Here is a 16,500-nt window from a genome sequence, read left to right as displayed (position 1 = left end):
TTCTTCTACCCATCTGAAAGCTAATGATTCAGATTTTTCAAAGGGCCAAAGTTTGGTTTCCAGTACCCAAGTGGATGGCTCCAAAGTTTTGTAAGTCTACCTCCAGGTGATCCAACACCCTCCCTCCTTTGATTACTCCAGATACCTTTGAACACAAGGCAGACACACATACAGACAACACATGCACATACATTTCAAAAAAAGAAATTTTTTTTTTTAAAGTGGGGCCATTTTTCGATATCTGCCAAGGGACTGTATTTGTTACACGGACCACACTTACTAATGGAAACCATACCCACTAGAACACAGTGGATCCTCAGTTTACTAGGATTTCAGCTCTCTGTTTGCTCAAGCTCTCCTAGGATCAACAGGAGGAAGAGTACATGATGAAGCCTCCAGACACTTGGGGCAGATGAACACTACCTTGGGATACTCTGTCAAGCTGCAGGCTGACTGTATGCACACAAGATGATTAAGAATTGAAGTGAGCTGGGAGATTGTGGCAGAAGCCTTTAATACAAGCACTCGGGAGGCAGAGACAGGCAGATCCCTCTGAGTTTGCTGCCATCTTGTCTGGATGCAAACTTGGGTTGTCTGTAAGAGGAGTACATATTGCTAACTGTCGGGACCCCCTGGGAGTCAGCTTCTCTTCTCTTATCTAGGGTTGATCTCAGTACCCTTGGGGAGCCACTTACTGCCTCCAGGCTAGGTGCTACTTCCTCCTACTGATGAGGCCTATTTACCAATATGCAGATTATCTGTCCATCACCAGGGATTTGAGATTATGTATTGAAGAGTGAAGAAGAGCTGTAGTCCATAGGGTTAGGATGTCTTTATTCAGATAAACACCAGCCAAACACAAGCCAGCGAGAGTGCCCAGAGGCAGTAGGCTAGGGAGGCCAGAGGGAGAGGCTCCCACATGTCTGTCACCGCCTTAAGAACTCCCCAGGCATCATCCTGAATCTCCCCTGACCATGCCCTGGCAGGTGTAGTCAAGCATACCTGTAACTAGCTTCCAGGAGGTGGGGCTACAGTGTCTCCCTACAAGTATGGACTTTGATTTGAGTTACTTCCTAGGGCACTGCTGATGGTATTTAAGTCAACTTCCCTCTAAATAAAATTGGCATACTTCTTTCAAGAGTGACCTGCTGTCTTGTCTTTATTTAATATGAAGATCCCTTTGCTCGAACCCGTAAGAAGTTGTAACACTGTACATTACACCTAACTGCTGAACGATCTCTCCAAGACCAATTTTCACTCTTCTGAAAGCTAAGTTAGACAGAAACTATGACAGGTGTGGTGGCATAAACCTTGTAATCCCAGACTTGGGAGGTAGAGGCAGGAGAATTATGAATTAAAGGCCAACCTCAGATACATAGTGAGGTCCAGGTCAGCTTGGGCTATATGAGACCCTTGTCCAGAAGAGAGGGAGAAAGAGAGAGTCAGGAGGGAGGGAGAGAGACAGGGAGGGGGAGAGAAGGGAAAAAGAGAAGAAAGTAAATGAGAAATTAATCTAATTTTAATTAGCTCAAATTATCCAGTCTAATTGGCCCTCTATATCCTCTATAACTATGGGTTTTTCATATATAGATTAAAAATATTTTGGACTTAAAATGTTTGTTCCTTGTCACAGGTATGTAGCAGGGTGTAGAAAAGAGTAAGGAGAGCTGGCATGTGCTCTCTCTGTATGTTCTGAGCTGGCACTGGGAAGCATTCTGGGTCCAACCTGCTCAGAATGCCAACTCACATGTTCCCACATGTGAGTATATACCCTAATAAATTACCAGTTAATAACATATCTCGGATTCCACTTGTATTCCTCGATACACTCAGGAGGCAGAGGCAGACAGATTTCTGTGAGTTCGAGGCCAACCTGGATTATGGAGTGAATTCCAGGACAACCAAGGCTACATAGAGAGACCCTGTCTCATAAGTAAAAAAAAACAAAAAACAAAAAACAAAAAACAAAAAACAAAACAAATGTGAAAACACACTTGAATGAAGCAATGAAAACAAAGCATAACATGAAAGCAGAATTTAACAAAGAAACAAATCACTAAAGAAAACCCAACCTGAAATAAAACTGGAAACAAAAAAACTCAGGATATCAAGCAAAAGACTCAGAGGTAAACCAACTGATGAAAAAACACAGAAGAATTTCAGGTCTTGAAGACAAGGCAGAAGACAGTGGATACTTCAAAGAAAATGTTAAATCAAAACACAGGCTCAAAACATACAAAAAATATGAAAAGACCAGTCCTAAAAATAATAGGTATAAAGGAAGGAGAAATTCAGTTCAAAGTCACAGAAAAAAAATATTTTTTGAGATAGGGTTTCCTGGATATCCTGTAGATCACTCTGTAAACCAGGATGGCCTCAAGCTCACACAGATCCACCTGCCTCTGCATCATGAGTACTGGGATTAAAGGCATGTGCCTGGCACTCAAAATATATTTTGAAAAAAAAAAAACATGAAAGAAAATTGCTCCAATCTAAAGAAGGAGGTGCCCATTGAGGAACAAGAAACATACAGAACACCAAATACATAGGAAAGAACAGAAATTCCCTATGACACATTATAATGTTAAAAGTTCTGTAAGACCCTCAGAAAGCTGAGGCTTCCAGAATCTTAGCCCAGGACCTCGGCCACCCCAATCACAGAATGGAGGCTAAAGCTTGATGCAAATTGCATGAGGCTTTATTGTAGTTTAATGAGCTAACCCCATGTTAGCTCGGGTCTTTGACCCACCCACCATGGCGGATGGCTAGCAAAGAGGGCTCCTAGGGTCTCCCGAAAGATCTTATAGGGCAGCGTAAGGGGAGTGTCTAGGGGTACGCACAGGCTTACGTACAGGCTCACAATTGGTGTGCTTCCAGGCTTGGAGGGCTTGCCCTGTGTTGATTGGTCAACTGGTTGTTATGGCCCACAGGCCCTCCCAGGGTGGTTGCTATGCTCTCTACCTCATTGCTGTGTGCTTGTCAGTAAAGCACACCCAGGGTCGTAAAGCATAGTGCCACCAGCTAACTTCCGATTGGTTCCTTGTCACGAGACAGGCATCTGACTTTCTAGTGACTAACTTCTGATGGGTTCCTTGTCACGAGACAGGCATCTGACCTCTAAGTGACCAAGGCAGGTTTATGGCAAGCACGTGTTCGGCTGTTATGGCTGCCAAAATGGAAGCTGGTTCCTTCAGTTCAGAACAAAGAAATTACACTACAAGAGAAAAAAAGACCCAATGACATAAAGGCAGCCCCCTCTCCCCCAGATTAACAACTGACTTTTTAATGGCGACTCTAAAACCAGAAGGACCTGGACAGATGTTCTATGAACTCTATAAACCACAGATGCAAGCCCAGAGTACTACACATACCGAAAGTATCTATCACAATTGACAGAGAAAGAAAACATTTCACATTAAAAACAAACTTAAATAATTTCAATCAAGTTCTACAAGAGGCACCAGGAAAAAAAATGCCAGCCTAAGGACAAGGTTAACTACTCCCAAGAAGACAGAAGGAATAATCTCTGAACAGCTAAAAGGAAGAAGAAAAAAATATAACAACCATGTAATAAGAATAAACAGTTTCACCAATAACTCAATATTAATGGTCTCAATTCTCTCAATAAAAACACAGACTAAGAGATTGGATTTAAAAAAGGATCTGTCTTTCTGCTGCACCCATGAAACACACCCCACTATCAGAAAAGAATTCACCTTAGAATGATTACAGGATGGAGAAGATGTTCCAAGCAATTAGACCCAAGAAGCAAGTAGGTGTAGCTATTTTTAGTGTCTGACAAAATAGATATCAAACAAAAGCTAATTAGAAGAGATAGGGAAGGACACTACTTTCTTACTGTGTGTGTGCATTCTTGTGTGCCAGATACCTGTACTCTCAGTATTTGTCAGACAAGTATCAAACAGGTCTGTGGATGTAGCTCAGTGGCATAATTTGTACCAGGCTTTTTCTTTTAGGCCACCAGCCAGCTTCCTAATCATGACACAGAGAGTTATTATTAGTTTCAATGATCGGCCATAGCTTAGTTCTTTTCCTATATCTTAATCTGTTTCTCTTCATCTATGATTCACCTCGAGGCTATTTAGCTTATCTTAGTTTTTTGCTGTCTCTAGGTCTGGTTGGCTGATGGCTGCCTGGCTTCTGTCCCCAGGCATGTCCCTCCTTCCCTCCTCCTCCTTCAACCATTCCCCCTTTCTCTCCTCAAGTTCCTCCTTGTTCTTCTTTCTCGAGCTTACATTTCTCTTCCTATTTACTCTCTCTGCACCAGCCCAGCCTATCCTTTCTCTCCCTAGCTATTGTACATTAAGCTTTTTATTAAACTAATCAGGTGTCTTAGACAGGCAAGGTGAAAGTGAGGCTACACATCTTTACATGATTAAACAAATGCAGCATAAACAAAAGTAACACACCTTTACACAGTTAAAGTAACATTCTGCAGCATAAACAAAAGTAGCACATCTTTGCCTAATTAAAATTTTCTACAACAATTATTCATACCTAGTATGCAGAAAACCTATATGCCAGAGTTTGAGGGCAGAACATGGTACAGAAGTCCTAAGTTCACTGGCCAGCACAGAAAAGATGAAAGGAAGAAAGGAAGACAGAAAGAAGCAAGCATACATAAGGGAACACACTTTATATAAGACAGTTGAGCATTTCTAATTTGTAGAGTTTGGTGTTTGTGGGGGAGGGGTGGTCTTGGAATGACAACTGTATTATCATCTCAACATGTCCATATGTATTCATTTATAAGCTGTTGTATTAATCTTCATACCATCCTTCAATATTAAGCCTTGACAACAGCTGCCCCATTATGGCTCAAGGCACTTACCAGACAGTGCAGTTTATGTGAGATTTCTGGCTTCCACACAACAAATTTCACCTTGTACTTTCTGGAGGACAGCTTTTCAAACTGTGTAGTTTCCTAAAGCTACCTTCCTCTGCAAGACTGAAGACCACTGTGACCAGCTTGACTAATGACAACTGTGACCAGCTACTGCAAGATCATTTCCCATTCTTCAGATAGACATGGGTGATTTATTGAGGGCAACTTAGACAGCCAGGTTCCGGCCATCCAGATGGTCTTGCTGTTCCTGCAGTATCTTACAGGCTCTGGAGGCTGAAGAAGACTCTTAATTTGTGGCCTAGAGCAACACCAATCTAGTTTCTACAGGAAAGCTATGGCCACTTATGGCCACAAACTTTGTCATTGCAGGCTATCTCACCCCTCCAGCTGGATCACCCAGACCACTCCTGTTACTTTCCCCATCCTATATTTGGTTATTGAGAGGGTGGCTGAAAGGTCCGTGTGTATGAATGCTAAGACACAAGCCAGAGATCTGTCTGTGCCTCAACTGGTAGTCTTGAGCTACAGTACATTTAAGGTCTAGCCCCACCTCTGCCCTGCTCCCCGTTTCACCTCTTCCACATCATCCATTATTCCTAAGCCTCCTATTGATACCATGGCCCTCAGGACCTTCTAGGACTAAAGTCTCCAGAGCTAACAACTCTATGGTTCCTGTCCTCTCCAGAAACCCCTCATTTAATCCTGTAGTCTATCCCTACCCTTTCTCCTCAACCCTCACAACCTAAAGGGGGACTTGGAACAAAGATGGGCAACATAGGAAGGACATGGAAGAGGGGTGACTCAATAACTCTGGGAGCACAAACACCCTAATTCTGGATGTCTGACCTTGCCATACCTGCTGATACCTGGAGGGTAACCCAGCCCACAAATGAGGCATTCAACAAAACTCAGTTTACAAGTAGCTCTGTGTGTGTTTGTATGTGTGACCAGAAAATCACTCTTATGGTGTTGCCAAGGTGGCTGGGGGCGGCATCTGTTCCCTTTTCCATACTTTGAATTTAGCTGAGAGACAGTGTGTAAGAGGCTGGGCCATGTTCCCCAAAGCACACCATGATGCCTGATCACTGACCCTGCCTTACATCCTCTGTCTGGGCTAGGGATATTTAAAGTGTGCCAGTGTGGGAGTGTTGGACTTATCCTGGAGTTTGCCAGCCCAGTTTTTGGTAAACTGAGCAAGAAAACAGGGCCTGTTTCTGAGTTGCATGGCTGGAAATGTCTATACTGCCCAGGCCTTGTGGCCCAAAGCTGCCCTAGCCTTATGGGAACAGTGGCAATTTCCAGAGTGCACATCAACCTCAAATCCAGAGATCAAACAATAAAAATGTCAGTGAAAGGAGAAAACAGGCAGCAAAAGAACCAGAGTGGGACACGGGGGCAGAGAGGCCAGGGCATGGCAGCTGGGCCATAGAGTGGAACTGGAGAGGCTGCAGGCCTGAGGAATGGAATGGCTTTGCTTCTGTTCCTCGCAAAGAAAGGAGGGCCACAGAGGCCAGAGAGCCACAAACTGAGCAGAAAGAGGGAGGGTCACTGTCTGCAGGCCTGACAGTCCCACTTCTCTGGTGAGGTTGGTACTTTACCCCCATTGGATGCCTTCCAGCTTCTTCCTATGCTTTTAGGCAGGGATCCAGCACTGGATCTCCATCCACTTGCCTGGATGCTGTATTTCAGAGTTCCCAAAGCCAATGAGAGCAGATACAACAGACAGAGTGGGTAGGTGCAAGGACCTGAGATCCTTCTATTACATACCCTGGCTACCACCATCTGCATATATACTATCCCAGACATGACCACAAGAGCAGGGAGCCCTTCACACCTGAGTACTGGAATAATCTTTCTGTAGGACTTCTACTGTATGTTCTAAGGCAGTCAGATGGCTCTAATCCTGTAACCCAAATATCCCCATGGATGTGCACAGGCCTGGCCAGAGCTGAAGGGGAGCTAGACCTGGGTCTGGAAAGGGTAGGTAAGGAGTTGTCTGTCTTGTTCTCTGAGTATTTCCTCAGACTGTGATTGTCAGGTAGATGGAGACCAAAGCCATATTTATTCCAGTCAGTATCTGTAGAATGAAGGCCATGATGAAGCGGTGGGAAGGTGTCAGACAGAAGACTCCAGCCTACTTCAACCAGTCCTCGATCCAGCAGTACAATCCCAAATCTGGAGCCAACTAAGGTCCCTGGTGTTGAATTGGCCTGCAGACCTGGCTGGAGACCCACAGACAAACTGAGCCACTCTGAGGCAAGCCAGCCATTGGTTCTCTGCCCCTCCCCCTATCCCTGCCACCCACCACTGGAAGTAACGGCCCACCTCTAAACTCGATCGGTCACTGATGTGGACAGAGATATGGATACCGAGTCCTGGGGATCGCTCGCCAACCGCTGCCCGGCACAAATGTACTTCAGTATCTGGAAGACGGCCAGGGGAGCCACGTTCATATTCAGCAAGTCCACCAGGATCCCGAGAAAGCAAATGAGGTGTTAAGTGAAAACCCCAAGCCTTAGGCTGACCTGCTCCATGAGTCAGGCCGGCTGGGCCAACGCCCTGAAAACCTGTACAGAGTTGCAGGAGTTTTCAGAGTAGTGGATGCCAGCAGGAGGGGGTCTTGAAGCAGGCTTATCTGCAAGGAGAATGAGCTAGAACCCCTGACCCTTCCTTCTCACTTGAACACATCAGTGTCTATGGCAGCGCATGCAGCCAGTGCAAGCTCGTACAGCTCCATCTCCTCGGTTCTCAGCACTTTCTTCCTCCGAAACGCTAGCTTCTGAAGAATCGCAGCCTCCAGCCCTGTGCAGCATCACCCCCGGCTGCAGCCATCAGCTTAGCCTGAAAAAGGTGAGCATTGAACCCTGGCCTCCAGGAGGTTCTACAGAGCTTTCTACTGGCCACTTGTTTCCATGCAGGGTCGCACCAGGTCTTGGGCTGGCATCTCCAGCTGGTTCTGGAGGAAGATACTTAGCTGATTGCTTGACTTGTACTGTGCACAGGGCAGTGTGTTAGGCAGGGAATAATGTGATGGAAAGCTGTACACTGTATGGCGATCAGACCCATGATAGACCACTCACTTAGGTAGCAACACCCAGAACCGTGCCTGGCATATACTGGGTACTTGGTAAAAGCCTCTTGGTTGAAGGGTTTTCGTGATTACATGCAATTATCTCTTCTGCCAGGAATCATTAAACAGGTTTTGCTTTTATGCCTCACACACACTCCTTCCCCCTGGAATACATAAATTTAGGCGTAAAAGGCTCTGACTCTATCACTGCCCACAGGCCTTTGTGGCCAACCGTGGCTGTCCTTATGCTAGCTTGTCTTTTGCTTTGTGCATGCTCCTTTCCCTTTTGGTAGAGTGGTTTACCCACGAGGCAGGGGCCATGGCTTCAGTTTAGTGTGGCTGGTGGCATCTGTTTTTGAAGCTTGGTGGACCGGCACAATGACCAGACATGAATTCAGCAAGTCAGCTTGGCCTGTTTGATGACAATGGAAAATTCCTCATCTGCCACTGTTGAGTCATGAGGAGCCTGTCAAGGAGTCACCCGGCATTTTTTAAATCTTACTGGTCTTTTGCTTATATATTAGGAATTCCATTTACATGTTTTAATGGGTTTTGTGTGTGTGCTCCTGCGGGTATACCTCTCTTGTGCTTTATTTATTTTTTCCCTCTGTTTTATTTCGATTTGGTTTGGGTTTTGTTTTTTGTTTTTTTCCCCAGTGTGCCTGTTTGTTTGCTAGTGAGAGGGAAAGAAGGCTTTGGGTTCTATATGTGGAGAAGTGGAGAGGATCAGGGAGGAGATGAGGGAAGGGAAAACCAGGATCAGATTATAGGGGATGAAAAAATTATTCCAATTAAAAAAATGATATATGGGATGAATAGTCTCCATTCTTTGAAAACATTGTTCATTACTGGGATGGGGAGAGTTTAAAGCATCTATTCAGTACTCAGCCTTTCTCCTTTCTTCCCTGCACTGGACACAGATTCCCTGGATCTGCTGGTCTTCTTTGCTTCCCACCACATATAGCCAGTCACCAGGTTCCAGACCTCAGGTCTAATCTCTGAGGTGGAATTGTAGTCCTGGTCCTCCATGCTGTAGACATGGCTTTCCGTGTTGAATGGGGCATCTGTCACAAGAGTGGATCATGGTGACAGGAATACCTGCCATCCGTAGGCCTGGGGTGATACAGTCTTACAAAGACATTTCAATTGAGGAACTGTCTCTGTCAGTTGGCCTGGGGTCATATCTGTGAGGCATCTTCTTCATTACTATAATGAAAGAGGACCCAACCCACTGTGGGTGGGGCTGTATTTAAGCACATGAACCTGGGCTGTAGAAGAAAGGTAGCTGAGCACACTAGGAAAAGCCAGCCAGTAAGCAGCTTTTGTCCGCTGTTTCTGCTGTCAGGTCCTGTGCTGTGTTCCTCCCTTGGCTTCCTCTCCTGGGTGATTAACCTGTGAGCTGAAATAAAAACTTCCTTCCAAATGGCTTTCGTTATGATGTCTATGCCAGCAATAGAATATTTATTGAGCATGATGTTATATACAGCACATTAAAAACACACACACTCAGCATACATTCTGCCACTGATACTCATGTGAATTTACACACTCTTGCATACTTTTCTTCTCTAACCCACAGTCAATGTTCACACTGCACACATATACACTCATACATGGTGTCACAAACTCCCCTTACACCTTTGCACAGCAGCTACACCGACACTCACTTTCACAACATACCTATGCACTTTTCCATTGTACATTGTCACTTCTTTGCACACACACACACCACACACCACACTCTATTATACTTCCAAACAAATACCCAGAGAAGCACAATCCTACACTCAAACCCATGTACACTAAATCATGCTCATATAGGCACACACCAACTTATCACACAAACACATCAAGACACTGGAACGGACTATTGCATTTGCCCACACTCATGCTTATACACACAGTCTCACACAAATTCACAATGCCATTACACTTGTTTTTAACTCTATCCTTAAACTTATCCCTAACCATAACCTAATTAATAATCTTAAGCATAACCCCAATTCCAGCCCAGACCCTATCCCAATCTCTATCCTTAGTCAACCTGAGACCTAAACAGCACTAACCCTAACACTAACACTAGACTAGTACTCATGCTGTACCTAACACTATTCCTAAATCTAACCCAAGTTCTAACTTCAATCTTATTTCTAAAGCAAGCACTAGGTCTAACCATAACTGTTAACAGTAGAAGAACCATAAACCTAGCCATAAACAAAGGCCTAAATGAAGCCCAGATCTTGCTAAACTACCTCCAGTAATTCTATCACTAACCCTGACCCTAAATTGTTGTGAAATATTTACTCTTTAGGCTTTTTGGGGGGCCCACCACCCAGCTCCCAAATAAATAACACATGAAGGCTTATTTTTACGAGTGCCCGACCTTAGGTTGGCTTGTTTCTAGCCAGCTTTTCTTAACTTATATTAACCCGTCTATCTTTTCCCTCTGGATTTTTATCTTCTTTTACTTCTGTATATTTTACTTTCCTTCTTGTTCCGTAGCTGACTGGGTGGCTGACTCTGATGTCCTCCTCCCCTTATTTTCCTGATGCTTCTTCTATTTATCATCTCTGCCTGCCAGCCCTGCCTATGCTTGCTCCTGCATTTCTATTGGCCACTCAGCTGTTTATTTTACCATCAGGTGTTTTAGACACACACAGGCACAGTAACAGACATACATCAGGCACAGTAACACAGCCTCACAGAGTTAAGCAAATGCAGCATAAAACAAAGTCACACAGCTTAAAATAATATTCCCCAACACCAAATCTAATCCTAAGCACAGTGTTGCACAAGCATGCAGCAAAACTTTTACACACTGACAGTACTTCCATGCACACTTACCCCCTTACACACATTCACAAACTCTCCACTTACAAGCTTGCTAATCTTCACATGTGTACATGCATACACAATCACACATGCAGGCAATCAGTTGTAAGTATATCCTCTTTTTTCTTTTATTTTTAAGATTATAATATTATATTACAATTGTATCCTTTCTCCTTTCCCTCTCCTCCCTCCAAGCCCTCCTATATACCCCTTCTTGTCTTCCTCAAATTGATCTCATTTTCAATAATTGCTGCATGTAACAGCAATTAATTCATATATATATATATATATTCATAAATATAACCTACCTATGCTATATAATGTTACTCATATATGTTTTCAGGGCTAACCATTGATATTGGATAACCAGTCAATATGGTCTTCCCTGGGGAAGAGTATTTCTCAGTATGTTCAGTATTAATTAGTTGCCTGTAGTTTTTGTGTAGAATTGAGGCCTCATGGGCTTTTCCCCATCCATTTTAGCATGACTATTGGTGTTATCCTTGTTCAGCTCATGTTTGCACAGTCATGTTGATGAGATTTTGTTACAATAAATCTTTCCTCCAAAGCTGCCCGAGCCCCACCGCCAGTGGGCATCTGCGCCACCCACCTGAGTTCTGCCCACCATGTGGATGGACAAAATAATACAGAGACATATTAGGTACAAAGCTGCTTGGCCAATGACTAGGATTTCTCATCTCTTATCTCTGTCTTATTTATCATAAAACTATATATTTTATAAGACTTCTCTTATAGAGGATGCCCTTCGCTGGTGCCCTCTCTTGCCAGTTGCTCACATCCTGCTGCTGGAGGACGCGAAGGGGAAAAGGGACACTTCCTGTTTCTCCTTGCTTAAATGAGTCTCCTAGCTATGTCACTTCCTGCCTGGATCACCACTTTTCTACTACATTTCCCAGAATCCTCTTTGACACCTAGTCCTGCCTAACTTGCTGCCATTGGCCAAACAGTATTTTATTCAACAATCACTAAGATAAACATGCACAGAAGTACATTCCCCATCAAGACTTCATAGTTGTAACTTCTGATACTATAAGCATACATACAACAAGCTCCTCAATCCTCTGGCTCTTACAGTCTCTACCCCCCTCTTCTCTAATGTTCTATGAGCCTTAGTTGAAGGAGTGTTTTATAGATATTATCTGTTGGGACTGGGCTACAGCTCTGCATTTTGAATGCTTTTGGTTTTCTGTAGTAGGCTCCATCATGAGAAGTGAGGACTACGCTTACAGAAATGAATGCCAGTAGGAAATAGTTCAAACCCCAGTGGGATCTGAAAGGTGTGCTACCTCAGCTCCCGTTGTCACTCTGGGTGGGAAAGCTTTCTGCCATCAGCTACTTCCTCTCATATGGATTCTTAGTTGGCCATGTGACTCTCAGCCCATCAGCATTCATGCAACTGTCAGACAGAAACTGGCTCAGTCACAGCTTTTTCCATAAAGAGCCCAAGCTGAGTGAGTGCTTTCAGTGGATAGATACAGCCCCCTAAGGCTGATTTCCTTAGACTCCTGTGCATCCAGATATGATGCACAATGTACAACACACAACCTAGCAGCCTAGGCCTCAGGGCTGCATCCTACTTCCTGGTATGGAGCTGTGCCTACAGTTTCACCTGGCCCACAAGAAGCTCTGTGCCTCCAGGGACTGCCTGGTTCCTCATTGATACTGTCATGGGAGGGCAGACGTGCTCTGTGCAGAGAGCTCCACAGGGTTTATCCATCATGTGTTTTCCAAATCCATCACTGCTCATGATTGGCCATGTTCCCTCTCTGAACCTCTGGTCTCTGCCTTGATTCAGTCCCCACAGGGCCTCTGGGTCTTGTTTGGGGTTTTATAGTTCTGTTTTCTCATTAGTTTTGAGGAGGGTGTGAAATCTCCCGTCAGTCTTCTGCTTTTGCTTATCCCTAATCCCAGAGCAGGGCCCATGAGAAGCTCAGTGTTAACTACCCTCAGCTCTAAGGTGTGGCAACCATGGCAACATACTGCACTGACTTAAGGAGATGTAGACAATTGGCACTCTAGTTCATGGCTGGACACCTGTCAGCAATTTAAATTGGTGAGTGTGCCTTTCCCAGCCCTTTCTCACAGACCTCACTCTTTGTTAGGCTTGGGTTTCTTATTGTTTACCTCTATCTTAATTATCAACCCATTTCTCTCCATCTAATTATTGTCATGAGCCTGTGACTTACTCATTAATACTCTGGCATGGTGTTACTCCAGCAACATCCTCACTGTCTGTGGCATGCTCACTCTGCCAACCATTCCGAGAATTCTCTTTGTTTCTTAGAGCAAACTATCTTCCTGCCTCATTGAATAAACACTGTTTTACTCAGTTACTAATGAGAGAAATATATACAGGAGGAAAACCCCATCATATGATCTCCAAATGTATAAAGAACTTGAGAATGTAGGCCTCAAAATACAAAATAACACAATTGAAAAATGTGGTACAGAGCTGAACAGTGAATTCCCACCAGAAGAATTTCAAATACCCCAAAGACATTTAAGGAAGTACCCAACATCCCTAATCATCAGGGGAATGCAAACCAAAGCAATGAGAATACCATCTTATAACTGTCACAATGGATAAAATAAAAAATACTGAGGACATTTTATATTGCAGAGGATATGGAGCTAGAGGAACACTCTCCACTTTTGGTAGAATTCCAAATTTGCAAAGTCATTTTGGAAATAAATATGGTGGTGTCTAAGGAAAATTGGTACCAATCTTCCTGAAGACCCAGCGATAACAATCTTGGGTATTTACACAATTGGCCAAAAATTAACTGATAATTAAATTCATAAAGACAATCTGGATCCCTCCATATATTGTAAGACAAACTCCTATTTCTGGAGTCCTTACCTTCTACACTGAAGCCAACAAATCAGGTAAGGTAGGATATAAATCAGAAGATGTAAGTAAAGTAATTCAAAGTCTGTATAGAAGGCAGAATTATACGCAATTCTTAGGGAACTTATAGATCTTACAGAGCCTCTCAATATAGCTGCTGATTCTCAATATGCAGAGAGAGTTGTCTTACACATCAAGACTGCAAAATTTGTTTCTAACAATACAGAATTAACTTCAATGTTTATACAATTACAGGCCATAATCAGAAACAGAATAATATATATATAATATAATATATATATATATATATATATATATATAGGTCTATCAGGCCCCGTAGCACAAGGCAATGATTAGACTGATAGTTTATTAATAGGAAGCATACAAGAAGCCTCAGAATTTCATAATAAACACTATTTAAATAGCAAAAATTTCAAAAAGGACTACTCCATCACTTGGCAACAAGCCAAGGAAATAGTGAGAAACTGCCTGACCTGTTCCTTTCATAATCAAACTCCATTGCGAGCAGGCTGTAATCCTAAGGGCATTCAGAGAAATGAGGTTTGGCAGATGATGTCTTTCACCTTGCTGAATCTGGAAATTTAAAATCTGTGCATCATACTATAGATACATTTTCAGGGTTTCAATGGGCTACTGCTTCTAGGCCTGAAAACACCGATTCTGTTAGCGGTGGTGGCCGTTATGGGTGAACCTGCACAGATAAAAACTGAAAATGCTCCACCATATGTCTCAAATAAATTGGAACAGTTGTTCAAAACTAATATCATAAAGCATGTAACCGGTATACCACACAATCCTACAGGGCAAGAAGTGTACAGAGTTCTAATAGAACACTGAAAGAAATGCTCCATACACAGGCAGGGGGAGCAAGCATCCCTAAACATAGGTTTCATAATGCTTTATTAACACTAAACTTCCTTAAAGCCAATAAGAATGGACAAACAGCTGCAAAAAGACAATGGACTACAGGGAAAACTGCTAAACTAAATCAGCTGGTATATTTCAAAGATGTACAGACCTCTGTATGGAAACCAGGACATGTGTTATGCTGGGGAAGGGGTTTTGCCTTTTTTTTCCCAGCTGAACAAAAGCTTTGGATACCAACAAAGTTGATCAAGATCCGAGTCAAAAAAGAAGAAACTCTCCATGAAATGACAGGCTACCCGAACAATGTATATCTCATAAACTGAATAGAAACCTCACAAAAAAGGGAAGTGTTTTTTTCTTCTTCTTCTTTTTTTTTTTTTTATCTTCGTAAGAATACTCATCTCCAGAAAGCAAAAAGAAACTGAAACTGCATGGGCAGATACTGAAAGAAGAGAAGGTAGCTATCCAAAAAGAGTTATTGAACAAAAGGAATTTGTCATACGGTAAACTCTAAAAATTGCTTCTAAATCTATTTCTCTTTATTTCCTAGTCCTTGTTCAATTAAACCAATGCTGGCTTTAGAGTTGGTTTTGGCTTTTCTCCTCTAAATGCAATCATTTTGTCAAAGTAAAATCAGTTTCTGTTGATAACAAGAAGCCTATTGAAGTAATATAGAATAAGAGAAAAATTGGGGACTGTCATTTGTCTTTTCTTGGCCAATTCTCTAAAAGAATTAATTCCCTCATAATTATTATTTTACTTATTGTTGCAGTTCCGGGTACACATACATAAAAAGATAAATTTCTCTGCTAAAAATTTTTTTTAAGTTCCACACAGTCAATGAAGTACTTCCTAACAGCAACCCTAGAACTCTCACCTCAGTGAGTCTACTGGATCCAACATGAGTTCTTAGAACTGTTCTCTGACCAGAGCTTTGTATACTGATTTCAATCAACACAAAAATCTCAGTCAAAATAAGTACCTCAACAAAGATCTTCAATCAAGCATCTCTCACCCAAAAACTGACTGGATATAATCCACTCCAGACATTTACTACTTTAACATTTTCTCCTGACAGGACCCCAAGGGGCTATCATGGACCCATTTCGGCAGGAAGTAACTTGGAGAATACTATGGCCCTTTCCCCACTGTTGACACTAAGGAAAATGTACACCTAGTTAGGGCTAGTTTCCTATTGTTCAGGGTAGGGTTTGGAAGGTGGTGTTCAGGCTTGGACATCTCTTTCAAATGACTTAGGGTTTACTTGGAATAGATATATTTAGGGTGTGATATAAGTAGATTATTACATCTTCTTGTAATTCTCCTTTATGAATGTCAACTTTCACTGTTATGTTTAAATCCTTTTTGCACTCAAAAGGAAATTATAGGGAGAAATCCTGTTTAGAGGTACTGCTGACCAAGTGTGCCTGGGGCTGGCCACAGGTGCTGCTGCCCAAGTTGTGGTCAGAATGAGGGTTTAAGTAAAGTGAGGCAGGCTTTCCAGCCCTGTTTTTGCCCTCTTGCCTGGCTGAGCAGACTAGAAGGCATCTTGTTCCAACCTGGTAACTGGCTACCTAGCCTGAATACTATTATGTAATAAACTACCTGTTATCAATCTAGTTCTGACTGCACATTGCATTTAGCTTTACTTATTTTTTCCTTTTTTAAAATTTAAATTAGAAACAGGCTTATTTATGTTTCAATCCCAGTTCCCTTTACCTCTTCTACTCCTCTGTCCCACTGACCTCTATCCCATCCACTTTCTGCATAATAAAATAAATTATAATGATATTCTGCTATTCTCTTAGATCAGTGAGTTGCTCAGCTATCATAGAATCTTTCTCCTCAAGCAGATGAGAACAAATACAGAAACGCATGACTACATTATGAAAAAAATGAGAGACCTTGAAGCATTTAATATTGAATTTGATGTATGTATCAAAGCCTTTCCTTCAGGGCTTGGGAAAACATATG

This window comes from Cricetulus griseus, unplaced genomic scaffold (genome assembly GCF_003668045.3).
Source record: "Cricetulus griseus strain 17A/GY unplaced genomic scaffold, alternate assembly CriGri-PICRH-1.0 unplaced_scaffold_17, whole genome shotgun sequence".
NCBI classification, from domain to species: Eukaryota; Metazoa; Chordata; class Mammalia; order Rodentia; family Cricetidae; genus Cricetulus; species Cricetulus griseus.
Note: the sequence above shows the minus strand (reverse complement) of the source record.